The sequence below is a fragment of the Ranitomeya imitator genome, chromosome 1 (genome assembly GCF_032444005.1).
Source record: "Ranitomeya imitator isolate aRanImi1 chromosome 1, aRanImi1.pri, whole genome shotgun sequence".
Taxonomy (NCBI): Eukaryota; Metazoa; Chordata; class Amphibia; order Anura; family Dendrobatidae; genus Ranitomeya; species Ranitomeya imitator.
This window is the reverse complement of record NC_091282.1, coordinates 805,939,174-805,967,059: the sequence shown is the minus strand read 5'-3', so window position 1 is coordinate 805,967,059 and position 27,886 is coordinate 805,939,174. Positions and strand designations below refer to the sequence as shown.

Here is a 27,886-nt window from a genome sequence, read left to right as displayed (position 1 = left end):
TCAGCAATCTACGCGCCAAAGTCGCGTTTCGCATGACGCTTTCAGCGCCATTTCTCATCCAATAAAGGCGGACGCAGAGTGTGGGCAGCGTGATAACATAGGTCTCGGTCCCCACCATCTTAGAGAAGGTCATTAGTGATTGGCTTTCTTTCTGTGGCGTCACAGGGGCTATAAAGGGGCGTGCACGCCGACCGCCATCTTACTTCTGCCGATCTTAGCATAGGGAGAGGGCCTACTAACGGTGTCTTCCGCTCCTTGTTTTCTCCTCCACTGAACAAAGCTGAGCCTCAATTTTCATCCTGTTTCAGATATTAAACTGCATTTTGCCTACTTGTTTGGTTGGGCCTACTAACGGTGTCTGCCGCTGCTTGTTGTTCTCCTCCACTGAACAAAGCTGAGCCTCAATTTTCATCCTGTTTCAGATACTAAACTGCATTTGGCCTGGCCTACTAACGGTGTCTGCCGCTCCTTGCTTTTCTCCTCCACTGAACAAAGCTGAGCCTTAATTTTCATCCTGTTTTGGATATTAAACTGCATTTGGCCTACATGTTTGGTTGGGCCTACTAGCGGTGTCTGCCGCTGCTTGTTGTTCTCCTTCAATTGTACAAAGCTGAGCCTCAATTTTCATCCTGTTTCAGATATTAAACTGCATTTGGCCTACTTGTTTGGTTGGGCCTACTAACGGTGTCTGCTGCTCCTTGCTTTTCTCCTCCACTGAACAAAGCTGAGCCTCAATTTTCATCCTGTTTCAGATATTAAACTGCATTTGGCCTACTTGTTTGGTTGGACCTACTAACGGTGTCTGCCGCTGCTTGTTGTTCTTTTTCAACTGTACAAAGCTGACCTCAATTTTCATCCTGTTTCGGATATTAAACTGCATTTGGCCTACTTGTTTGGTTGGGCCTACTAACGGTGTCTGCCGCTGCTTGTTGTTCTCCTCCACTGAACAAAGCTGAGCCGCCTGTTTACTCCTGTTACCAATTTTGAACTGCATTTGGCCCACTTTATTACTTGGGCCTACTGTGTCTGCCGCTCATTACAGTTGTCCTCCACTGAACAAAGCAATGCCGCCTGTTTAGTCCTGTTACCACTTTTGAACTGCATTTAGCCTACTTTATTATTTGGGCCTATATCTGTGTTTCCTCCTCATCCTGCCCATTGGGCAGCCACTGCTAGATGAGTCTGCTGGTAGATTGACCCAGACCACTACATTCCCCTTGCACTCTACACAGCCAGAATCTGACCCTGCTGAAAGTCAGGTTCCCCTTCCCGCATACTATACCACCTTACACGGGGACAAAGAGGAAGGTGCAGATGAAAGTGCAGGTTCCTTCATCAGGCAGGGAGAGGTAAGTATTTCAACTTTGCAAGTGCTGCAATCCTGAGCAAGCAGTGGGGCCCACTAGTTGGCACTGGCACAGGGCCCCTCATAGTACGCAAAAGTGTCTCTGGCAGTGGGAGGCGCCACCTGCCGTCAAACACACCGCCATACTATGAGGGGCCCTGTGCCAGTGCCAGCTAGTGGCCCCCCCCCTGCTTGCTCAGGATTGCAGCACTTGCAAAGTTGAAATACTTACCTCTCCCTGCTCCACCGCCGTGACGTATTCCGCGTTTCCCGGGCCCACGAAAATCTTGAGCCAGCCCTACCCCCCCACAACTTTAGCCAAATGAGCCCCTGTTTTCAATGCCTAACTATTTTTATAAAGTAAATTAAGATTGACAAGCTTCAGTAATACGAATTGATGTTTTTGGTATTAAAATGGGCACTGTAGGTGTTTTCCTGTCCTTCACTCACTGCCGACTTTTATTTCCCACTGACTTGCATTGGGTTTCGTGTTTCGGCCGATTTCACAATAATCGGCCAATTTCACCCGACCCGACTTTTGAGAAAGTCGGGTTTCGCGAAACCCGACTCCATCCTAAAAAAGTAAAAGTCGCTCAACTCTAGTCCTGGATAACCCCTTTAAAAACATAATAATTCTAATCCTGAAATTCTGCTCATTTTATCAGTCCATTTCAGTTTTTTTCTTATTGTCTTTAATCCCCCTGAGTGACAAACGTGAGCGACTGTTCCACTGGTACATTGTTATTGTTCGAAACGTAGAAGTTTCTTTTTCAGTTCTTCTGGGTGTTTGTTCCTTTCTAATAAAGCAAGTACAAAAAAAAGGGAGTAGAGAAAAAAAAAATCATCAACATCATCATCATCAACAGCAGCAGCACCAATATGCTTTCATTCCAGAGCTGAGCTGAGATCTGGGAGGGAGGAAATGGGGGAGGGACGATCAGGAGGATCTGGGAGTGTGGGAGTGTGGAAGTGCTCACACTGGTTTGGGCAGGGGATCGGCAGGGAGGCACAGGCGGCCGATCAGGAGGCTGGGGCAGCGGATCGGGAGGCTGGGGCAGCAGATCGGGAGGCACAGGCGGCCGATCAGGAGGCTGGGGCAGCGGATCGGGAGGCTGGGGCAGCAGATCGGGAGGCACAGGCGGCCGATCAGGAGGCTGGGGCAGCGGATCGGGAGGCTGGGGCAGCAGATCGGGAGGCACAGGCGGCCGATCAGGAGGCTGGGGCAGCGGATCGGGAGGCACAGGCGGTGGATCGGCAGGGAGGCTCGGGCTCTGCCTCACTCCAACTTTCTTCCGTTCTCTTTGGTGTGAACCTTTGCTGGCTGCACCGGGGATTCTCCAGGCGGACATGCAGCCATCCAGCCCCTGCCAGGACATAGGTAAGTGGCTGGCATCCCAGTACTCTGCATGTAATGTGCATTAGTCTATGCGCCCCTATGACAAATACATGCCTGTACATTACTACACTGCATTCACGGAGATGTAGCAGAGCTGACTCTGTCATATCGTGAGTGAGTTGTAGGACGCGATAAACTCTATAGATTGGCACAATGCGGTGTGTTCTGTGCATTAGTTTATGCACCCCTGTGATACACCCAGGTGTTGACAATTTCCATGATTGCCACCGGTATATACAGATGTAGCAGGGCTGAGGCTGTTAGACAGCGCTGTGTGCTGGACTCATACAGATGTAGTAGAGCTGGGTTTGTCATTTAACTTTGTGCCTATACTCTTATAGTGCAGAGCATCCCTGGATTTCCATCATGTTACAAAGTGGCGTGCTGTGTATGTGCCTCATTTATTCATGATTTACATTGCAGCAGAGCTGGATACAGGGATGTAGCAGAGCTGGATACAGGGATGTAGCAGAGCTGGATCAGCCACTCTTAGATTCAAAATACAGAATTATGCCCTTTGATCGATGTTGTGATCTTGCTATAATTTGTGCCAGATGACATATTCAGCTCTTCTACATCTGCAGTGCAATACCATATTTTCAGCACCTTATCAGGCATAGTGTAAATTTAATGACCTCTTCCCCTACAGTTTTGCATAAACAGTAATTGTGGGATTGCTCCATGCCCCGGACAATGCGCTCTTGGTGCAGCACCCACTGTGTGCCCACCATAAATACTTGTTCGTCCAGCATTGTGTGTGCCCGTCATACATACTTGGCAGTGCAGCACCTGGGGTGCACCCATCATACATACCTGTCAGTGCAGCACCCATCATACATGCCTGTCAGTGCAGCACCCATCATACATACCTGTCAGTGCAGCACCCATCATACATGCTTGTCGGTGCAGCACCCAGTGTGTGCCCACCATAAATACTTGTTGGTGCAGAATTCAGTGTGTGCCCGTCATACATACCTGTCAGTGCAGCACCCGGTGTACGCCCATCATACATACCTGGCGGTGCAGCATACGGTGTGTCCCCGTCATGCATACCTGGCGGTGCAGTATATGGTGTATGCCAGTCATAAATAATAATAATAATATTTATTGTTATAGCGCCATTTATTCCATGGCACTTTACATGTGAGGAGGGGTGTACATAATAAAACAAGTACAATAATCTTAAACAATACAAGTCATAACTGGTACAGGGGGAGAGAGGACCCTGCCCGCGAAGGCTCACAATCTACAAGGGATGGGTGAGGATACAGTAGGCGAGGGTAGAGCTGGTCATGCAGCGGTTTGGTCGATCGGTGGTCACTGCAGGTTGTAGGCTTGTCGGAAGAGGTAGGTCTTCAGGTTCTTTTTGAAGGTTTCGATGGTAGGCGAGAGTCTGATGTGTTGTGGTAGAGAGTTCCAGAGTATGGGTGATGCGCGAGAGAAATCTTGTATACGATTGTGGGAAGAGGAGATAAGAGGGGAGTAGAGAAGGAGATCTTGTGAGGATCGGAGGTTGCGTGTAGGTAAGTACCGGGAGACGAGGTCACAGATGTATGGAGGAGACAGGTTGTGGATGGCTTTGTACGTCATGGTTAGGGTTTTGTACTGGAGTCTCTGGGTAATGGGGAGCCAGTGCAGGGATTGACAGAGGGGAGAGGCCGGGGAATAGCGGGGGGACAGGTGGATTAGTCGGGCAGCAGAGTTTAGAATAGATTGGAGGGGTGCGAGAGTGTTAGAGGGGAGGCTACAGAGCAGGAGGTTGCAGTAGTCAAGGCGAGAGATGATGAGGGCATGGACTAGGGTTTTTGCAGATTCATGGTTGAGGAATGAACGGATTCGTGAAATATTTTTGAGTTGAAGTCGGCAGGAAGTGGAAAGGGCTTGGATATGTGATATCTGGCGGTGCAGTATATGGTGTATGCCCGTCATACATACCTGGCGGTGCAGCATATGGTGTGCGCCCGTCATACATACCTGGCGGTGCAGCATATGGTGTGCGCCCGTCATACATACCTGGCGGTGCAGCATATGGTGTGCGCCCGTCATACATACCTGGCGGTGCAGCATATGGTGTGCGCCCGTCATACATACAGTACAGACCAAAAGTTTGGACACACCTCATTTAAAGATTTTTCTGTATTTTCATGACTTTGAAAATTGTACATTCACACTGAAGGCATCAAAACTATGAATTAACACGTGGAATTATATACTTAACAAAAAAGTGTGAAACAACTGAAAATATGTCTTATATTCTAGGTTCTTCAAAGTAGCCACCTTTTGCTTTGATGACTGCTTTGCACACTCTTGGCATTCTCTTGATGAGCTTCAAGAGGTAGTCACCGGGAATGTTTTTCACTTCACAGGTGTGCCCTGTCAGGTATAATAAGTGGGATTTCTTGCCTTAAAAATGGGGTTGGGACCATCAGTTGCGTTGTGCAGAAGTCTGGTGGATGCACAGCTGATAGTCCTACTGAATAGACTGTTAGAATAAAAAAAAAAAAAAGAAAAAAGCCGCTAATAAAGAAAAACGAGTGGCCATCATTACTTTAAGAAATGGAGGTCAGTCAGTCTAAAAAATTGGGCAAACTTTAAAAGTGTCCCCAAGTGCAGTGGCAAAAACCATCAAGCGCTACAAAGAAACTGGCTCACATGAGGACCGCCCCAGGAAAGGAAGACCAAGAGTCACCTCTGCTTCTGAGGATAAGTTTATCCGAGTCACCAGCCTCAGAAATCGCAGGTTAACAGCAGCTCAGATTAGAGACCAGGTCAATGCCACACAGAGTTCTAGCAGCAGACACATCTCTACAACAACTGTTAAGGCTACGTTCACATTAGCGTTTTGCGCGGTTGCGTCGGGCGCAGCCGCGGTGATGCATGCGTCATGCGCCCCTATATCTAACATGGGGGGCGCATGGACATGCGTTGTGCTGCGTTTTGCGACGCATGCGGTTTTTTTGCCGCAAGCATGGGGCGCAGAAAACGCAGCAAGTTGCATTTTTTTTTCCGTCCAAATTTCGGCAAAAAAGGACGCATGCGTCGCAAAACGCTGCGTTTCAGCGTGCGTTTTGTTGCGTTTTTGTTTGCTTTGTGCGTTGCGTTTCCGACGCAACATCGCACAATGCAAATGTGAACGTAGCCTTAGAGGAGACTTTGTGCAGCAGGCCTTCATGGTAAAATAGCTGCTAGGAAACCACTGCTAAGGACAGGCAACAAGCAGAAGAGACTTGTTTGGGCTAAAGAACACAAGGAAAGGACATTAGACAAGTGGAAATCTGTGCTTTGGTCTGATGAGTCCAAATTTGAGATCTTTGGTTCCAACCACCGTGTCTTTTTGAGACACAGAAAAGGTGAACGGATGGACTCTACATGCCTGGTTCCCACCGTGAAGCATGGAGGAGGAAGTGTGATGGTGTGGGGGTGCTTTGCTGGTGACACTGTTGGGGATTTATTCAAAATTGAAGGCATACTGGACCTGGCATGGCTACCACAGCATCTTGCAGCGGCATGCTATTCCATCCGGTTTGCATTTAGTTGGACCATCATTTATTTTTCAACAGGACAATGACCCCAAACACACCTCCAGGCTGTGTAAGGGCTATTTGACCAAGAAGGAGAGTGATGGGGTGCTACGACAGGTGACCTGACCTCCACAGTCACCAGACCGGAACCCACTCGAGATGGTTTGGGGTGAGCTGGACCGCAGAGTGAAGGCAAAAGGGCCAACAAGTGCTAAGCATCTCTGGGAACTCCTTCAGGATTGTTGGAAAACCATTCCCAGTGACTACCTCTTGAAGCTCATCAAGAGAATGCCAAGAGTGTGCAAAGCAGTCATCAAAGCAAAATGTGGCTACTTTGAAGAACCTAGAATATAAGACATAAATTCAGTTGTTTCACACTTTTTTTGTTAAGTATATAATTTCACATGTTAATTCATAGTTTTGATGCCTTCAGTGTGAATGTACAATTTTCATAGCCATGAAAATACAGAAAAATCTTTAAATGAGAAGGTGTGTCCAAACTTTTGGTCTGTACTGTACCTGGCGGTGCAGTATATGGTGTATGCCTGTCATACATACCTGGTGGTGCAGTGTATGGTGTATGCCCGTCATACATACCTGGCAGTGCAGTATATGGTGTATGCCCGTCATACATACCTGGCGGTGCAGTATATGGTGCATGCCCGTCATACATACCTGGCGGTGCAGTATATGGTGTATGCCTGTCATACATACCTGGCGGTGTAGTATATGGTGTATGCCCGTCATACATACCTGGCGGTGCAGTATATGGTGTATGCCCGTCATACATACCTGGCGGTGTAGTATATGGTGTATGCCCGTCATACATACCTGGCGGTGTAGTATATGGTGTATGCCCGTCATACATACCTGGCGGTGTAGTATATGGTGTATGCCCGTCATACATACCTGGCGGTGTAGTATATGGTGTATGCCCGTCATACATACCTGGCGGTGCAGTATATGGTGTATGCCTGTCATACATACCTGGTGGTGCAGTGTATGGTGTATGCCCGTCATACATACCTGGCGGTGCAGTATATGGTGTATGCCCGTCATACATACCTGGCGGTGCAGTATATGGTGTATGCCCGTCATACATACCTGGCGGTGTAGTATATGGTGTATGCCCGTCATACATACCTGGCGGTGCAGTATATGGTGTATGCCTGTCATACATACCTGGTGGTGCAGTGTATGGTGTATGCCCGTCATACATACCTGGCGGTGCAGTGTATGGTGTATGCCCGTCATACATACCTGGCGGTGCAGTATATGGTGTATGCCCGTCATACATACCTGGCGGTGTAGTATATGGTGTATGCCCGTCATACATACCTGGCGGTGCAGTATATGGTGTATGCCTGTCATACATACCTGGTGATGCAGTGTATGGTGTATGCCCGTCATACATACCTGGCGGTGCAGTATATGGTGTATGCCCGTCATACATACCTGGCGGTGCAGTATATGGTGTATGCCCGTCATACTTGGTGGAATTTGCATCCTGTCAATATTCAGGGATGTGAACTGTTACAATGTGTCGTCCACCCTGGGCTGTGTGTGTTGAGCAGAACTTTCTGCATTTGGCACAGGTGTGTAGCTGAAGGTGTCACACATGACAGTAGGTGCGGGATGTGACTAGTTGCCCTGGTCTCCTGTATAAAATCCCCTGGTGCAGCTGGAATAAGAGGAGAAGGGCAGGACGACATCCGGCATCTGGTAGCGCTGAGAGTTTGTGCATTATCCATGTGCCAGTATGATTCCTGCCTGTGGGCATTACCACGTCTGATGATCTGTCTGCAGGCTGGCAGGGCATGCTGAGAGTTGTAGTATTGCAGTAGTTACATCCATGAGTAATTCAGCCTTGGGTTATTTTTTTTTTTTTCTCTATAATTTGTCCTTCAAAGTCCAGATTATTTTTTTCTGGACTATACAAGGAAATTTCATGCGTTTGCACTTGGGAAATGTGTGACTGCCCAAAGCGGTTAACATCCAGCGTTATGCTGCCGTGGTTCCCCTTAGCTGAGGCGCCGCAGTTTCCCGGAGCTGAGGTGCCGAGCTTGTATATTTTCCGTCCTGGTAAATATAGGATCGATTTGTTATAGTTGCCGTATGTGACAAGCGGGTCGGGACGGAGTGAAACTGGGCTCAGACACTGATGGATGCACAGCGTACACATGGAACGATGGCCGCCTTACTTACCGTAGTTGTTTACTGACAAAACCGTGAGGAAACAGGCATTCGAAAACTGCAGCATTTGTGGTAAAACTGCCTGTCAACAGTGGCCTTCGCCTTAGTCAGAATCTCAGCGTTGTAGATTGCTTTCAAAATAAATGTGTGATGTTGCAAACGGCGTCACTTCTGTTCACTGGTCATTATGGTAGACCGAAAAAAATGGTTGCGGTGTCATCAGTGTACGGTCTTTGTGTCCGTTTTTAATCATCCGTGTGTCTCTTGTTTACCATCGGTGTCATCAGTGTACGGTCCGTGAGTCCATGTTTTCCATCGGTGTGCGGTCTGTGAGTCCATGTTTTCCATAAGTGCACGTCCCGTGAGTAAATGTTTTCCATCAGTGTGCCGTCCGTGAGTCCATGTTTTCCATCAGTGTGCCGTCCGTGAGTCCATGTTTTCCATCGGTGTGCGGTCTGTGAGTCCATGTTTTCCATCAGTGTGCGGTCCGTGAGTCCATGTTTTCCATCAGTGTACGGTCCGTGAGTCCATGTTTTCCATCAGTGTGCTGTCCGTGAGTCCATGTTTTCCATCAGTGTACGGTCCGCGAGTCCATGTTTTCCTTCAGTGTAAGGTACGCGAGTCCATGTTTTCCATCAGTGTAAGGTACGCGAGTCCATGTTTTCCATCAGTGTATGGTCCGTGACTCCATGTTTTCCATCAGTGTACGGTTCGCGAGTCCATGTTTTCCATCAGTGTACGGTTCGCGAGTCCATGTTTTCCATCAGTGTACGGTCCGCGAGTCCATGTTTTCCATCAGTGTACGGTCCGCGAGTCCATGTTTTCCATCAGTGTACGGTCCGCGAGTCCATGTTTTCCATCAGTGTACGGTCCGCGAGTCCATGTTTTCCATCAGTGTTTTTCCCGGATGGATAAAGAAATAAATGACAAATCTTCTCTTATACTTTGCAATGTTAAACTGGCGGCGTGAGGAGGCGGTGTGACTAGTGCTGGTCTTCAGTGATCCACGACTGCAGCACGAGGTCAATTACAGAAGCGACGCTCTCCTGAGTGCGTAGAACCTGCGGGAAAGAGATGAAAGAAGCATCAGGTTCTGAGCAAAATGGAGATTACGGATAATGTGGTGGAGGAGCCTAGACTCGTGTCTTCATGGCGCGCTATGGTTTGGGTAAAAGCGGATGTACTCGCATCGTTTATGCTGCATTTTACCTGAAACGTCGTTTCTGAAATATTTCTGGACGTCGTTGTTTTTTTATTTTTTTTTATACATTTTGCATGTAAAATGGTGGCGGCTTCCAAACGGAAGATTCACCACAAGTTGTTGTGACATTGTTCTGCTTGTGTTCAGCACTTTTTATGTTTTATTAGCACAGCCTGTATCCGTCAATGCAACATGTTATCCGGATCGTAGGAGCTGGAGAAGATTGAAAGTTGGGACTATTTTTTTTTTTTTTTTCTGCCCCCGCAGATTTTGCTGCCGATCAGCAGGTGGTCCTCAGAACGAGAAGTTAATGGTGGGAAAATCTGCATCAAATAATTGCTCTTTCTGTAGCAAAAAAATATTAACAAGATGGGAAAATGTAAAAATCTGCAGCATGTGGATGAGACTTCTTCACATCTCATACACTTCCCGTCTCATCTCAGCCGTCCTTACTGAAAAGTGGCACTTTTCTGGAGGCAATTGATCTGCTGTGGACCTGACCCCAGGGAATGGCCAGGTCAAATTGAGGACAACTGTCCTTTTCTTAGGAAAACATTTTCTGGTATGCAGCATCTTATATGCAAAGTGCCTGATGGGGGTAGTTGGAGGTCCTTGGAATTGTCCTCCACAAGATTTAGTTTCCTTCAATTCCCCTGTCCCTTTCAATCTCTTGTATGCAGAAATGTCTGAATGGCTTTTATGTCTAGAGAAACATATGGCCGAGGTTGTGGAGACATCCTGGAACTTGTAGTTCACAACTATTCCAGAGACTCCTTTTTACCCTCACCCCTCACCATGTTTTGGGCTATTTTGCGGCTCCTTTTAGGACAAATGTCCCATGCACAACGGCAGAGGGGATGATTTATTAAGGGTAAACTTGGCTTGGCAAACACCCATCCTGTATGAAAAGCAAAGATATAGTGCAGCCATATATTAACTACTAATGAATAGAAAAATTCCTTTTTTGTGGGCTCTTTTTATGCGGTGTTTTTTTTTTTTTTGGTCTTTTTCATAAAGAAGTGTCCTCTAGGTATTGTGTAGTCTTAAGGGAATGGGCCTCCCCCCAATCTTTGCCTCAGACAAGTCCAGCGACACCTTTACATGACTGGTCTGATCATCCATTCCTGAGAAATTGGCGTTTGAATGTATATACAGTGGGGCAAAAAAGTATTTAGTCAGTCAGCAATAGTGCAAGTTCCACCACTTAAAAAGATGAGAGGCGTCTGTAATTTACATCATAGGTAGACCTCAACTATGGGAGACAAACTGAGAAAAAAAAATCCAGAAAATCGCATTGTCTGTTTTTTTAACATTTTATTTGCATATTATGGTGGAAAATAAGTATTTGGTCAGAAACAAAATTTCATCTCAATACTTTGTAATATATCCTTTGTTGGCAATGACAGAGGTCAAACGTTTTCTGTAAGTCTTCACAAGGTTGCCACACACTGTTGTTGGTATGTTGGCCCATTCCTCCATGCAGATCTCCTCTAGAGCAGTGATGTTTTTGGCTTTTCACTTGGCAACACGGACTTTCAACTCCCTCCAAAGGTTTTCTATAGGGTTGAAATCTGGAGACTGACTAGGCCACTCCAGGACCTTGAAATGCTTCTTACGAAGCCACTCCTTCGTTGCCCTGGCGGTGTGCTTTGGATCATTGTCATGTTGAAAGACCCAGCCACGTTTCATCTTCAATGCCCTTGCTGATGGAAGGAGGTTTGCACTCAAAATCTCACGATACATGGCCCCATTCATTCTTTCATGTACCCGGATCAGTCGTCCTGGCCCCTTTGCAGAGAAACAGCCCCAAAGCATGATGTTTCCACCACCATGCTTTTCAGTAGGTATGGTGTTTGATGGATGCAACTCAATATTCTTTTTCCTCCAAACACAACAAGTTGTGTTTCTACCAAACAGTTTCAGTTTGGTTTCATCAGACCATAGGACATTCTCCCAAAACTCCTCTGGATCATCCAAATGCTCTCTAGCAAACTTCAGACGGGCCCGGACATGTACTGGCTTAAGCAGTGGGACACGTCTGGCACTGCAGGATCTGAGTCCATGGTGGCGTAGTGTGTTACTTATGGTAGGCCTTGTTACATTGGTCCCAGGTCTCTGCAGTTCATTCACTAGGTCCCCCCGCGTGGTTCTGGGATTTTTGCTCACCGTTCTTGTGATCATTCTGACCCCACGGGGTGGGATTTTGCGTGGAGCCCCAGATCGAGGGAGATTATCAGTGGTCTTGTATGTCTTCCATTTTCTAATTATTGCTCCCGCTGTTGATTTCTGCACTCCAAGCTGGTTGGCTATTGCAGATTGTCTTCCCAGCCTGGTGCAGGGCTACAATTTTGTTTCTGGTGTCCTTTCACAGCTCTTTGGTCTTCACCATAGTGGAGTTTGGAGTCAGACTGTTTGAGGGTGTGCACAGGTGTCTTTTTATACTGATAACAAGTTTAAACAGGTGCCATTACTACAGGTAATGAGTGGAGGAAAGAGGAGACTCTTAAAGAAGAAGTTACAGGTCTGTGAGAGCCAGAAATCTTGATTGTTTGTTTCTGACCAAATACTTATTTTCCACCATAATATGCAAATAAAATGTTAAAAAAACAGACAATGTGATTTTCTGGATTTTTTTTTCTCAGTTTGTCTCCCATAGTTGAGGTCTACCTATGATGTAAATTACAGACGCCTCTCATCTTTTTAAGTGGTGGAACTTGCACTATTGCTGACTGACTAAATACTTTTTTGCCCCACTGTACTTCAAACCACATATCCAAGCCCTTTCCACTTCCTGCCGACTTCAACTCAAAAATATTTCACGAATCCGTTCATTCCTCAACCATGAATCTGCAAAAACCCTAGTCCATGCCCTCATCTCTCGCCTTGACTACTGCAACCTCCTGCTCTGTGGCCTCCCCTCTAACACTCTCGCACCCCTCCAATCTATTCTAAACTCTGCTGCCCGACTAATCCACCTGTCCCCCCCGCTATTCCCCGGCCTCTCCCCTCTGTCAATCCCTTCACTGGCTCCCCATTGTCCAGAGACTCCACTACAAAACCCTAACCATGACGTACAAAGCCATCCACAACCTGTCTCCTCCATACATCTGTGACCTCGTCTCCCGGTACCTACCTACCCGCAACCTCCGATCCTCACAAGATCTCCTACTCTACTCCCCTCTTATCTCCTCTTCCCACAATCGTATATAAGATTTCTCTCGCCCATCACCCCTACTCTGGAACCCTCTACCACAACACATCAGACTCTCGCCTACCATCGAAACCTTCAAAAAGAACCTGAAGACTCACCTCTTCAGACAAGCCTACAACCTGCAGTAACCACCGATCGACCAAACCGCTGCATGACCATCTCTACCCTCACCTACTGTATCCTCACCCATCCCTTGTAGATTGTGAGCCTTCACGGGCAGGGTCCTCATTCCTCTTGTACCAGTTATGACTTGTATTGTTTAAGATTATTGTACTTGTTTTTATGTATACCCCTCCTCAAATGTAAAGTACCATGGAATAAATGGCGCTATAACAATAAATAATAATAATATACGAATGAGACTGAAGTGCTTTGGGTATGTGGAAGCACTTCCCAAGCCTCTGTCACTGTATTCCTCTATTCAAGTTGGTAAATTGGGACAATTTGCGTTTAGCGCGAATAAAAAAAAAAAAAAAAGCCCACCACCATTTTACACAATGCAAAAGATTGAATAGGTCAGAAGAAGCCCACATGGCCTCAAGTGTGGCCATATGGACTTCCCCATAATGCTTTGTACCTATCGCATGACAAGGTATAGCGCATCCAATCAGGAGGGAATGTTATACCCTGTATAGAAGCAGGGAATGCAGCAGCCCTTTTGTGGTGAAACTGGGTAGTGAGAAAACATCACGGTTTAGTCATAGAGGTAGGAAGGGAAAAATGGAAAGATCCATCAAACTGAAGCAGGACGCGGGGAGAAGCCGGCCTGGGACCGTATCGGACTAATCGACGGAGACGCATAGTCGCTGGCCAGCTTTTCAAAATATGTGTACTCTGAAACTCTGCAGCATTTCCCAGATAAATATACCTGTCTGGGGGGTGACAAAAAAGTTTTGTATAAGGGTCCAGCCATCTTTCATACAAAGGCCTGTAAATATGAATTTGCAGGAGCCATCACCAGACAATGTCTATATGAACAGTTAGAGTGCACTAGGCTACAAGGCATGCAAGGGATATGTTGAAAGAAGGCATTAGGTTCTTAGAATTCATATAGAATGAGGAGGAATGTTATAGAAGTGCTGAAACATTTTGACACTGGGAATTAACCTGATTGTCTGTGGTAGCACATTATACAGGACTGGCGCAGCACTAGTAAAGTCTTGGAGACAGAAGTGAGAAGTTTGGAATGTGGATGATGGTCTTTAGATCGTTGGCAGAAGATAGTGGATGGTATGCAGAGATGAGGAGAACATACAGGGCAGTGTAGCACTGTGGATGAGCGTAATAAGTTTATATGGTATATATGGATAGACAACCAGTGTAATGACTGGCACAGGGTGGAGGCATCGGTGTAGCGGCAGGACTGTAATATGTGCATGGCTGCTACAATCAGGATAGATTAGAGAGAGGAGAGTTTAGTGAGAAGACTAGATAGGAGGCATGCCGCCCATGAATTAGGATAGTGCCAAGATTATGTAGCATTCTAGATGGTGAAATCACAGGGAGCGTCAGCTTGAGAGCGAGTGAGGACGTCACGTTACATATTCTACTTCTCTATATCCCTGTTATCATTTCTCCCTCCCATGTGAATGGCCTAGTTGGCGATTGCCGTGTTCTGTATTTCCATATGACATTTATTGCACGGGCTGTCGTGTAGCCACAGGGCGCTGCTCGCGGGATTACTAAGCGCTGAGTACACCGTCTCACTCACCAGGAATGTCAGTCATTTCCTCTCCCGAAGCTGCTGCCCCGATATGTTCAATCCAAACCCCGTGTTTCGTTCTCTACGTCTGGGATATGGAAACTTTCTTACAGACTCGCCTGAATTGATGACTTGTTCATTAAAAAAGAACAAACTCTGTTTGGAGCAAATTCTGGACGTTCTTATAGGGTTAATGGGATCGTTTTCAAAGGGAGCAGAATTCTAATAGAAGCAATGTGGTTGTGGAATGATTATGAAGGTTTTGATCAAGTTTCTCTAGTTAATACTTTTAGTATTCGCTACTAAACTACATTGGGTAAAAAAAGTTTTGGCTCAGGACATAACAACCCTAACTAATGCCGCTGCACTTGTGTGGCATTATGAGACTTCTAGTTCTTTTCTGGGAACGACACTACACATGGAGTAAAGTAAATCCCAAAAGCTTTCTTATCAATATCTGATTACAGCAGATGTGTAAGTCCCATCATTATTAAACTATATTACACCCCAAAAAATGGGCATAATTGTACCAGAATTTACACCTTTTTATATTTGAGAATGATCCTGGAGCACAAAAGTCTCAAAGATCATGACGCTGGAGTATGAACAAGTCCAGATGACAATACCAACCATCTGTGTGCACTTGCTACTGGCAGAAGACCATTTATTGTCACCTCTGGCCACATAAGACCAATAACCAAAGACGACAATCCAAAGTCGTTTCCATTCAATACCAGGAAGGGTATTTCCAGCACATTCTCTTCTGGCACTCCAGTTTGCTTTTCCAGTGTCCTCCTTAGTGTTCTAGCCTGTATGATTACATCTCCTTCTGATGTCCCTTTCTGTTATTATGAACCCCTGTCCATCCATCATGTTCTTTCGTCTTCCTATTGGATGCCACTGAGCCTAGCCAAAATGGTGCAGGAATGGTGGCGCCCCCATTTCAAGGAATAGTGGGAGATGGGGTTCTACAATGACATCATCTTTAGGGAGTAAGGTCCTGGCAGGGCAATACCTAAATATGTACAATAGCAATGTCTGCTATTAGTAAATGACCAAAGGGAGGCGGGAGGTGCAGCAGTGTCCAGAAGAGATAGAAGGGAGTGAAGCAAATGGCCAAACACACTTTGTGCATCTTCCATCTTTGCAATGAAGATATAAGCACAGACAAACACGGTCGCTCGACTGTCCAACCAAGGTTAACCTCTGTGGGAGTCTTGGCTGCTGGACCCCGACTAGTCAGACATTTTTCCAATATACTATAAACAGTCTTTATTTTTTAGTTTAGAGGATCCACCTCGCCTAGTGTGCTTCTTCATGTTGCATATAGATGTGAGAGGTCATAGAACATGGGATAGAGACAGGAAGTGTGATGACCTTACCCTATTGTGCTGTGCACAAACCCTATGGTTACAGATGTCAGAACAAAGAGCTGTCTATCATGGAAGTCCTGTAGTCTTCAGATACTTTGTCTGGATGTCAGTGCGGTGGTTTCCTTCATTATGATGCTTTAGCTTATCACTTCATACTATCATGTTCCTGTTTTTACACCAGCCGGTTAAGATGTCTGGAGAACTATGGTGAAATTACTTTCCGTACATTAAGACCTTTAGTGCTACATGAAAAATTGGAGGTGGGCATAAATCTGCTCTGTGCCCAGGATCTTCTAAGTTGTGTTTTGTGCAACTTTGTGTCCCTCAGAACTTGGTTATGGGCTTCCTGAAAGAAGGCAGCTTCTTCAGTGGCCAACTTTACAGTAGGAACGGGGTAACGGTAGAGATTTTCCAAGAGAGTCGTCTTCAGGGTCAATTTTTACTTTGCTTTTTGAAGTTCTAAATAGTTGAAGGACCTTGCAGTTTTCTAATCTTCATCTGATGAATCTCTTTCGAATGTGTAAACCATGAAGTGAGCATCTGATTTCGTAGGAAAACGGAGATGTCTAGGTGTCACATTTTTAAAACCTAAAAAGTGGAAGATCCGAAGGAGCGCAGTTCTCTCATATCTTAGAATTTGTAGAAGAGCAACTCTGTGGATCACATCTTCATCTGTTTTTTCACAATTTTTTTTTTTTATTGTTCTGATATATCATAGATGGCAATTGAAACGACTTTAGAAATATCTACAACTTGTGCTTTGTGTGTTGAGACTTATGTGAGGTGCACTCTGTGCGCATCTACTCCCCCTCGAACTGGCTGTCATTTACCGCCCCCAGGGCCAGCTACCAGCTCCTTTGACCACTTTACCACCTGGCTACTTCATTTAGTTTCTGCGGACGTGCCCACTGTCATCATGGGCGACTTCAACATCCCCATTACCACTTCCCTCTCAGCTTCCACTAAACTTCTATCTCTCACTTCCTCCTTCGGCCTCACTCAATGGTCTTCTGCAGCCACTCACAAAGATGGTCACACACTGGACCTCATCTTCACCCGTCTCTTCTCCCTATCTAACCTCTTCATCTTTCTGACCACAATCTTTTTACATTCTCTTCCCTCTCCACAATCCCCACCCAACAAACTTTCACACCCTCGCAGAAATCTTAAACACCTTGATCTACACACACACTCTCTGAATCCCTCCTCCCTCTCACAGACATAAGTTCCCTACACAATGCGGATGATGCTGCCGCTCTATATAACACCACAATAGCTGTAGCTTTGGAATCTCTTGCCCCTCTCACACATACCAAAGCTTGCGAAATCAACAGACAGCCCTGGCACACCAGCCTGACCAAAGAACTGAGGCGAGTTTCCAGGGCTGCTGAGCGGAGATAGAAAAGATCCCACTCCAGCGAGCACTTCATCACATTCAAACAGTCCCTCACTACTTTCAAGACCACACTCGCCATAGCTAAACAAACCTACTTCTCATCTCTCATATCCTCCCTGTCTCACAACCCTAAACAGTTATTCAACACCTTCAATTCTCTCCTCCGTCCCCCAGCACCTCCTCCCTCGCCACTGATCTCAGCTGAAGACTTTGCCTCATTTTTCAAGCGATAGATTGATAACATCAGAGACCGTTTTAGTCAACAACCCCCAGAGCCCTTCCTCCCAACTGCCCAGCCCTCCACTTCAGAGGCGTAGCTAGGGTTTTGGTCCAGGGGGACGAAGCTTCTGAGTGGGCCCCTAACCAGGTAACCTGGATTACAACTCAGTGACGCCCCCTAATACTGAAGGAAAACCTCAGCAGATGACCACGCTGTTACTGAAGATGATCTCTATATAAAGACCAATATGGATATTACCGCCATATGGTCAGTGGTAGATACCAGCCCTACAGAACACATGATCATTGCACAGTTACAGATAATGTCTTACCGCTGACGTCCTTTCTGATGGAATCATTCATTTTTCCCGTCTTTTCCATCTGGCCCAGACAGACATGACAACTTCTTCCAGCAACGACTCACCTGCAGAGAATACAACAAACCTATTTAACTTCTCATATTCCAGCCATCACCATCTATTCCCAACCTGCACAAACTCCTCATCCTACTGATACCCCAATACTGAGCCGCTGCTGCCGTATGTGACCCTATTACTGCACCTGATATCCCAATACTGAGCCACTGCTGCCGTATGTGTCCCTATTACTGCATCTGATACCTCAATACTGAGCCGCTGCTGCCATGTGTCCCTATTACGGCACCTGATATCCCAATACTGAGCCTCTGCTGCTGTATGTGTCCCTATTACTGCCCCTGCTGTGTGGTTCTCTGTGCCCTCTATATTCTAAAGCACCCATCTATAACATAGTAATGCCGGGTGCAAGTGCCCTTGGAAACAGTGCCCATATTTTGCCCCTAGAAAGTAATATTGTCCTGTGTGCCCCTTTGATAGCCACAGTAACCTGAGTTCCCCTATAACAATAAGTGCCCACTTTACATTTAATAAAGTCCCGAGTCTCCCCCTGTACAGCTCCCCTATACACAGTATACTGACCCCTTAGTAGCCCCAAAACTGTTTGTTGGAGCTATCAATGTATAATGACCCCCACACTGTAATCTCATACTGTATGATGGCCCCCTAGATAGCCTCCATATACAGTAGCATAATGCACCAAATAGTCCACAATATAGTATAATGCACTCCCCATAGGCAGACTCTATAGCATACGGCAGCCACCATAGGCAGTCACTGTAATAAAGTAGCACCCCCATATAGTCAGACCCTGTAATAAGGCAGCACCCCCATAGTCAGACCCTGTAATAAGGCAGCACCCCTGTAGGCAGACCCTGTAATAATATTACTAACAATAGTAGTAATAATAATAATAATAATAATAATAATAATTTTTATTTATATAGCGCCAACATATTCCGCAGCACTTTACAATTAAGCGGGGACATGTACAGACAATAAATTCAGTACAAGTTAAGACAATTTAAACAGTGACATTAGGGGTGAGGTCCCTGCTCGCAAGCTTACCATCTACAAAGAAATGGGGGGACACAATAGGTGAAAAGTGCTTGTCATTTCAGGTCTGGCAATTATAATAAATAGGGATTTTCATATAAAGCTGCATGATCCGGTCATCAGCCCGTGTGTTTAAGTGCAATAGTTAAGTATCAAGTGCAGTTATCATGTGCATGGAGGGTGTGGAGACAGGAGAATAGTAGGGTGCAGATTCAGAATAATATTTGGAAGGAGGGAACAGGGTAAAGATAGTTTACTGAGTAGTTGATGTGGTAGGCTTGTTTGAAGAGATGGGTTTTTAAAGCGCGCTTGAATAGGTCGGGGCTAGGTATCAGTCTGATCGTCTGGGGAAGTGCATTCCAGAGAGCTGTCGCAGAACGAGAGAAGTCTTGGAGATGCGAGGTTCGGATTCCGGGGGATGTTAGTCTTAGGGCATTTGTAGAACGGAGGGCACGTGTAGGGCGATTGACAGAGATGAGAGAGGAGATATAAGGCGGTGCAGAACTGTGGAGAGCTTTGTGGGTGAGAGAGATGAGTTTATACTGGACCCTGTGGCGAATGGGTAGCCAGTGTAATGACTGGCACAAGGTGGAGGCATCGGTGAAGCAGGTGGACAGAAATATGACCCTGCCTGCCGCATTCAAGATGGATTGGAGAGGAGAAAGTTTGGTAAGAGGGAGACCGATCAGAAGAGAGTTGCAGTAGTCCAGACGAGAATGAATAAGAGCGACGGTATGAGTCTTAGCAGTTTCAAAGGTGAGAAAAGGTCGGATTCTGGAGATGTTTTTAAGATGCAGGTGACAGGAGTTGAGGTGAGTGATCGGATATGGGGAGTAAAGGAAAGCTCTGTGTCGAATATGACCCCAAAACAGCGGGCGTGCTGCTTGGGAGTTATGGTTGAACCCTCCAGGGTAAGTTCGATGTTGGGTAGAGTGAGGTTAGTAGAAGGGAGAAACACAAGTAGTTCAGTTTTGGAGAGATTTAGTTTCAGATAGAGGGAGGTATTTTGAATTATGGTAGGGGTGATGTCAAGGGAAGAAGTGTATAATTGGGTGTCATCAGCATAGAGATGATACTGGAACCCAAATCTGCTGATTGTTTGTCCAATAGGGGCAGTGTATAGAGAGAAAAGGAGGGGGCCTAGGACTGAGCCCTGCGGAACCTCGATAGTAAGGGGACGAGGAGAGGAGGAGGAGCTGGCAAGATACAGTGAAGGAGCGGTCAGAGAGGTAGGAGGAGAACCAGGAGAGGGGTATGTCCTTGAGGCCTATGGAGCGGAGCATAGTGAGAAGGAGCTTGTGATCCACAGTGTCAAATGCGGCAGATAGATCCAGGAGAATCAGCAGAGAGCAATGACCTTTGGATTTAGCTGTTAGATCATTAGAGACTTTAGTGAGAGCAGTTTCAGTGGAGTGTAAAGAGCGGAAACCAGATTGTAAGGGGTCGAGAAGAGAGTTATCCGAGAGAGAGATAGCGGATTTGATGGGAGTGGACCAAGCATTCCAGGAGTTTAGAGATGAAGGAAAGGTTAGAGACAGGTCTGTCGTTAGCAGTGCAGTTCTCGTCCAGGGATGGCTTTTTAAGTAAAGGGGTAATGATGGCATGTTTAAATGAGGAGGGAAAGATGCCTGAGGAAAGAGAGAGGTTAAATATTTTAGTCAGGTGAGTGGTGACCACTGGTGAGAGAGACTGCAGGAGAGGTTAAGGAATGGGGTCACTGTTGCAGGTTGTAGGCCGAGCAGAAGTGAGGAGCTTGGAAACTTTTTCTTCTGAAACAGGCTCAAAGACGTCTAGTGAACTTGAGGTGCGGCAGGGAAGGGGATCTAGGCACTGAGGAGATTGGGGTAAGATATCATGATGGATGTGGTTGATTTTTTTTCTAGGAAATAAGTGGCCAGATCCTCACCACTGAGATTGGTGATGGGGGCCTGTACTTTAGGTTTCAGAGGGAGTTTAAGGTTTCAAAAAGTCATTTTAGGTCGTTGGATAGTGAGGTGATGAGGGTGGTGAAGTAGGATTGTTTGGCCAGAGAAAGGGCAGAGTTATAGGTTTTGAGCATGAACTTATAGTGGATGAAGACTTCTGCTAAGAGAGATTTTCTCCACTGCCACTCTGCACACCTTGAGCAACGCTGAAGAAAGCGTGTTCGCATAGTGTGCCAGTTGTCTGTGTCGGGTCTTTCTGCGTGTAGAAGGTGCTGCTTCATCTAGGGCATTCTTCAGTGTAATATTGAAGTGTGACAATGCTAAGTCTGGACAGGAGAGGGAGGAGATGGGGGCTAAAGATGTGTGGAGGTTGTCCATAAGCTGCTGGGTATTAATGGTACGTGTATTCCGATAAGTGTGGTAAGTGGGGGTGTCCTGGGTGAGGAGACAATTCTTGACAGAGAAGGAAAGAAGGTTGTGGTCCGAGAGCGTGAGAGGGGAGTTAGTAAAGTCATGTAGCGATCTGGGACAAGAGAAAACCGGGACCAGAGTATTCCCGTCTTCATGCGTAGGAGAATTAGTGAACTGTGAGAGGCCGAATGAAGAAGTTAGGGAAAGAAGATGACAGGCAGATTGGGAGAGGGGATCATTGATGGGGATGTTAAAGTCTCCCATGATGAGGGTGGGGATGTCACAGGATAGAAAGTGAGTAAGCCAGGTGGCAAAGTGGTCTAGGAACAGGCGGGAGGAGCCTGGAGGGCGATAAACAACTGCCACCCGCAAGGAGAAGGGCTTAAAGAGTCTGACGGCGTGGATTTCAATGGAAGGAAATGTAAGTGGGGGAACCAGGGGGATGACCTGGAAAGCACATTGTGATGAAAGGAGCAAACAAACACCTCCACCCTGTCTGTTCTCAGGTCTGGTGGTATGTTAAAATTTCAGCCCACCAAACAAGAGAGCGGTAGCGGCGGTGGTGTCTGAGTGCTGGATCCAGATTTCTGTAATAGCCAGAAGGTTAAGGGAATTAGAGAGGAAAAGATTGTGAATGTGAGTTAGTTGGTTACACACAGACCGTGCATTCCAGAGAGCACAGTGGAAAGCGATAGGAGAAGGTATGCACTAAATGTTAATAAGATTAGCAGGGTTTCTATATGCAGCTGGAGGAGAGTAATATATGCTGGTGGAGGGAGGCCCAGGGTTGGGGGAGATGTCTCCTGCAACTAGTAGAAGGAGAAAAAACAGAAAGAGCAGGTGGTGGGATGATTTGTATGAACGTTTTGAGTGCTGCATGGAGGTAGTGGCTGGTTTGGAGTGGGTAAGAAATGTCAGTAGAGCCTGAGTTATCATTGGGTGAGGGGAGAAGGGAGGGGTGGATATAGAGAGAGTGCCCAGAATGTGTTAAAGGGCGGGCGAGTTGTGAGAAAGCAGATTGATATGATCAATGCATAATGTAATAAGGCAGCACCCCTATAGGCAGACCCTGTAATAAGGCATCACCCCCATAGTCAGACCCTGTAATGAGGCAGCACCCCCATAGTCAGACCCTGTGAAAAGGCAGCCCCTGTAATAAGGCAGCACCCCCATAGTCAGACCCTGTAAAAAGGCAGCCCATGTAATTAGGCAGCACCCCCATAGTCAGACCCTGTAATAAGGCAGCACCCCCATAGTCATACCCTGTAATGAGGCAGCCCCCAAGTCAGACCCTGTAATAAGGCAGCGCCCATAGTCAGACCCTGTAATAAGGCAGCGCCCATAGTCAGACCCTGTAATAAGGCAGCACCCCTATAGGCAGACCCTGTAATAAGGCAGCCCCCCAGTCAGACCCTGTAATAAGGCAGCCCCCCCCCATAGTCAGACCCTGTAATAAGGCAGCCCCCATAGTCAGACCCTGTAATAAGGCAGCCCCCCATAGTCAGACCCTGTAATAAGGCAGCCCCCCATAGGCAGACCCTGTAATAATGCAGCCCCCCATAGGCAGACCCTGTAATAAGGCAGCCTCCCCATAGGCAGACCCTGTAATAAGGCAGCCCCCCCAAAAGGCAGACCCTGTAATAAGGCAGCAGCACCCATTAAAAAATAAATACTCACCTCTCTTCTTCCTGCTTCCTGTGCTGTTCCCGCTGATCTCCTGACAGCGGGCGCCGGGCAGTGACGTCATTGTGCCCGCTGTTAGTGTCGGCGACGTCAGAAGCTAAATGCCGGTACAGCTGATCTTCCGATGATGGCGGGGGGCCCACTGCTGGCATCCGGGCCCCTCCGCCTGCTCAGGGGCTGCACAGCGGCCGGGCGGCACAGCAGGGAGATTGATTCTCCCTGCTCTGCCTCATTAAGTAACTATCAGTTACAGTAGCGTAGCTCCGGGTGGGCCCGCACCCTCTGCCCCCCCGGTAGCTACGCTACTTCTCCACCTCCAAAACCAACTTCTCCCCCATTACAGAAGATCGACACTCCACTCTACTCTCAAGATTGCATCTCACCACATGTGCACTTGACCCGATCCCATCCCACTTCATCCCAAACCTCGCCACAGTCTTCATCCCAACCCTAACCAATCTCTTCAACCTATCACTAACAACTGGTGTTTTCCCCTCAAGCTTTAAAAATGCCTCAATCACACCTATCCTTAAAAAACCCTTTCTTGACCCATCCTCTGTATTTAGCTATCACCCTATATCACTTCTCCCTTATGCCTCAAAACTACTGGAACAACACGTCCGTCTTGAACTATACTCCCATCTCTCTTCCTGCTCCCTCTTTGACCGCTTACAATCTGGCTTCCGGTCACACCACTCCACTGGAACTGCCCTAACTAAGGTCACCAATGACCTATTAACCGCCAAAAGCAAGCGACACTACTTTGTCCTCCTCCTCCTGGACCTGTCCTCTGCCATTGACACAGTGGACCATTCCCTATTACTACAGACCCTCTCATCCCTTGGCCCTATCCTGGATCTAGTCATACCTAACAGACTGGACTTTCAGCATCTCCCACTCACACACCACCTCCTCACCTCGCCCCCTATCTGTCGGAGTCCCACAAGGTTCAGTCCTAAGGCCCCTGCTCTTCTCCATTTACACCTTTGGCCTGGAACAGCTCACAGAATATCACTGTTTTCAGTGTCATCTCTATGCTGATGACATGCAGATTTACAGCTCTGGACCAGATATCACCACCCTACTAACCAGAATCCCTCAATGTCTGTCTGCTATTTCATCCTTCTCCTCTAGATTTCTAAAACTTAACATGGACAAAACAGAATTCATCGTCTATCCCCCATCTCACGTGACCTCCTCCCAACAAACCTATCCATTACAGTAAACGGCTGCCCACTCTCCCCAGTCCTACAAGCTCGCTACCTTGGGGTAATCCTTGACACTGATCTCTTCCTCAAACCGCATATCCAAGCCCTTTCCACTTCCTGCCGCCTTCAACTCAAAAATATCTCATGGATCCGTACATTCCTAAAACAAGAATCTGCAAAATCCCTAGTCCATGCCCTCATCATCTCCCGCCTCGACTACTGTAACCTCCTGCTCTGTGGCCTCCCCTCTAACACTCTCGCACCCCTCCAATCCATTCTATACTCTGCTGCCCAACTAATCTGCCTGTCCCCTTGCTATTCCCCGGCCTCTCCCCTCTGTCAATCCCTTCACTGGCTCCCCATTACCTAGAGACTCCAGTACAAAACCCTAACCATGACATACAAAGCCATCCATAACCTGTCTGCTCCATACATCTGTAACCTCGTCTCCCTTGTACTTTCCTGCACGCAACCTCCGATCCTCACAAGATCTCCTTCTCTACTCCCCTCTAATCTCATCTTCCCACAATCGCATACAAGATTTCTCTCGCGCATTACCCCTACTCTGAAACTCTCTACCACAACATATTAGACTCTCACCTACCATCGAAACCTTCAAAAAGAACCTGAAGACCCACCTCTTCCGACAAGCCTACAACCTGCAGAAACCACCGATCGACCAAACCACTGCACGACCAGCTCTATCCTCACCTACTGTATCCTCACCCATCTCTTGTAGATTGTGAGCCTTCGCGGTCAGGGACCTCTCTCCTCCTGTACCAGTTATGACTTGTATTGTTTAAGATTATTGTGCTTGTTTTTATTATGTATACCCCTCCTCACATGTAAAGCGCCATGGAATAAATGGCGCTATAATAATAATAATAATAATGTGCTTCCATAATACCAGACTATAATGTTTACTGATAGTGATTTTAAATGGGCTGAAAATTGGGGAACGATCTTTCCCTGTAACACTTGTTACTGACCGCTCTGAACAAACCAGCAATCACCCGACGAATGAGCAAAACATTAATTCATAGATGCAATGTTTTGGTTTTTTTTTTTTAGCCAGCTTAAAAGTCATCGTTCTCGGCAGCACATCGTCCTGGACGGAAGTGCAGATTTTTAATTTTCTTTATTTTTCATTCTAGATATATTGGAACAAAAATGGTTACTAAGGGGGGCATTGCTGTTAAATTTGACAACTGTAACCTGAGTGGGACACATTTGACCGGCTGGATATTAGATTGCAAAGTATCACATCTCCTAGAAGATTGCGTTGCCTGTGAATGAACAGGGTGTTTTTATTTATTTGTCCTGTAGACATGTAATATATCCAGAACGAGCTGGAAAAATGAATGTGAAGCCAAATGTGAATTATCCCTAATGTGTAACAGATGAGGAGTTGTCGTTGACTTTTACATTCGGATGATCTCAGCTGTTTTTTTTGTTGTTGTCCATTTCGGGACCCCAGATGGGAAATGCAGACATCTATCTGTGGTTACCAAATCCTCACATTCCTATGGTTTTATTTCCATCTTGTTTTTTGTGTTGTCCTTACTGAGTTAAGCTTTTTACTTTTTGGTTGTAGGCAAATTATTTTCCATGTTTACTAAGACGTCATCAAGGGCATTGTAGGGTGGTCGTAAGGGTTGAGGTGTGACTCTGGATGTGAAGGATCAGCTTGAAGTGCCCATAAACTTTTTAGGTCAGCCATAATGGGCAATTTGTTGGCTCATGATTGGCTGGAAATGTTATATGATCATACACAGATCATGTTGGGAATTTTTTGGTTCTTTGTTGGTTTAGGGTCATCAATGTTTGGCCTCTGTGGCCAAAGGATAAATGATCATCCTGTGGAAAACAGTTTAAGGCTATGTGCACACGTTCAGGTTTTTTCGCTTTTTTTTCGCACTAAAAACGCTATAAAAACTCATTAAAAACGCATACATTATGCATTCGATCATTTAGAATGCATTCTGCATGTTTTGTGCACATGGATGCGTTTTTTTCCGCGAAAAAAACGCATTGCGGTAAAAAAAATGAGCATGTTCATTATTTTTGCGGATTTTCTGCGTTTTTCCCGCAATTCTATGCATTTGGGAAAAAACGCACAAAAAACGCGTTAAAATCGCGGTAAAAACGCATGCAGATTTCTGGCAGAAATGTCCGGTTTTTGTCAGGAATATTTCTGCAAGAAATCCTGACGTGTGCACATACCCTCAGGGTTGCTCTTTTGCCAGTGGCATGCACCATGTCATCTTAATAGAGAGCCACTACCAGACATCTGGCCTTGGGTTATCTGCAGCAAAAATAAAGAAATCCAACATTCCCAACCCTTCTTTCCCTCTATATCTGTTAACAAGGAAGAGTTGGGATACATATTAGATGGTCAACCAGTAAATTTTGCCACAATCCAATTTGTATGGCTATGTTCAAATATCGGCAGGCATTTGTTTTCCAAGGGGAATGTTCAAACTGTCTCTTTTTTGCCTTTTTTGAGCAGGTCCTTTAAAAAAAATGGACGAAAAAAAAAACACATGTTCAGTCTTTTAAAGTGTCAAGCATTTATAAGAAGTGACCCTTCCATTCTGCTGGAGTTTTCTACTAGGAAGACGTTCATTACTTTACAATAGAAGCCAAAGCGAAGGCACAAGAGATGTCGAGCTGATGCTTCTGGCCTAAGAACAGCAAAGTGTATAATGAAATTAGATTTCTAAGAGTTCTCGGGTTATTTTTTGTGGCTTCTATATAACCTCGTAGACTCCCCCCGGTATACGGAGACCTTCCCCCCCGGTATACGGAGACCTTTCCCCCCCCCCTGGTATACGGAGACCTTTCCCCTCCCCCCGCCCCCCCCCCCCCCACGGTATACGGAGACCCCTTCCCCCTGTATATACGGAGACCCCTTCCCCCTGTATATATGGAGACCCTCTCCCCCTGTATATATGGAGACCCTCTCCCCCTGTAGATACGGAGACCCTCTCCCCCCCACCTCCTGTAAACGGTGACCCCCTGTATACAGACCATCTGTATAATGTAACCTGCTGACAGCGGATATTCTCAGCCGTCTGTACACAATGGTGGCGAGTCATCTCACTTTCTGTCTATCGCCAGCAATTTTCCAGCAGATGTAACAACTATTCGACTGCATCTTGTACCCGTCACTGTGTGTAACAAACAATTAAATATGATGAAAATCTGCTTAATCAGTAAAAAAAAAAAAAAAAAAAAAAGTAATCAGCATTTTGGAAAGTTTCCTCTCAAACCTCTGATGGAGCTGGAAATGTGTAAAAGGCAGCAGAGCTGGAAATGTGTAAATGGCAACAGAGAAAATGTCTCTCTGGTGATGTAATCAAATCATAATTACCAGATTATCACAGATCGTGCTGACAATCTTGGTCCAATTTGCCAAAATCTGTTGTCTCTGGTAGGAGTCAGACCCTAAGGGTACCGTCACACACTGCCATTTCGATCGCTACGACAGTACGATTCGTGACGTTCCAGCGATATCGTTACGATATCGCTGTGTCTGACACGCAGCAGCGATCAGGGATCCTGCTGAGAATCGTACGTCGTAGCAGATCGTTTGGAACTTTCTTTCGTCGCTGGATCTCCCGCTGTCATCGCTAGATCGGTGTGTGTGACGCCGATCTAGCGATGCGATCC

The 27,886-nt window shown here is 46.3% G+C and overlaps 1 protein-coding gene across 1 annotated transcript in view; it reads left to right on the top strand.

Moving 5' to 3' along the window:
* Nucleotides 1-2,284: 2,284 nt before the first annotated feature.
* FRMD6 (FERM domain containing 6) overlaps nucleotides 2,285-27,886 on the top strand; it is a 60,125-nt gene continuing 34,523 nt past the window's right edge. Inside the window, exons 1-2 of the mRNA XM_069738935.1 lie at nucleotides 2,285-2,456; nucleotides 2,583-2,723. The gene's annotated coding sequence lies outside the window, so the exon portion shown is untranslated. The remainder of the gene's footprint in view (nucleotides 2,457-2,582; nucleotides 2,724-27,886) is intronic.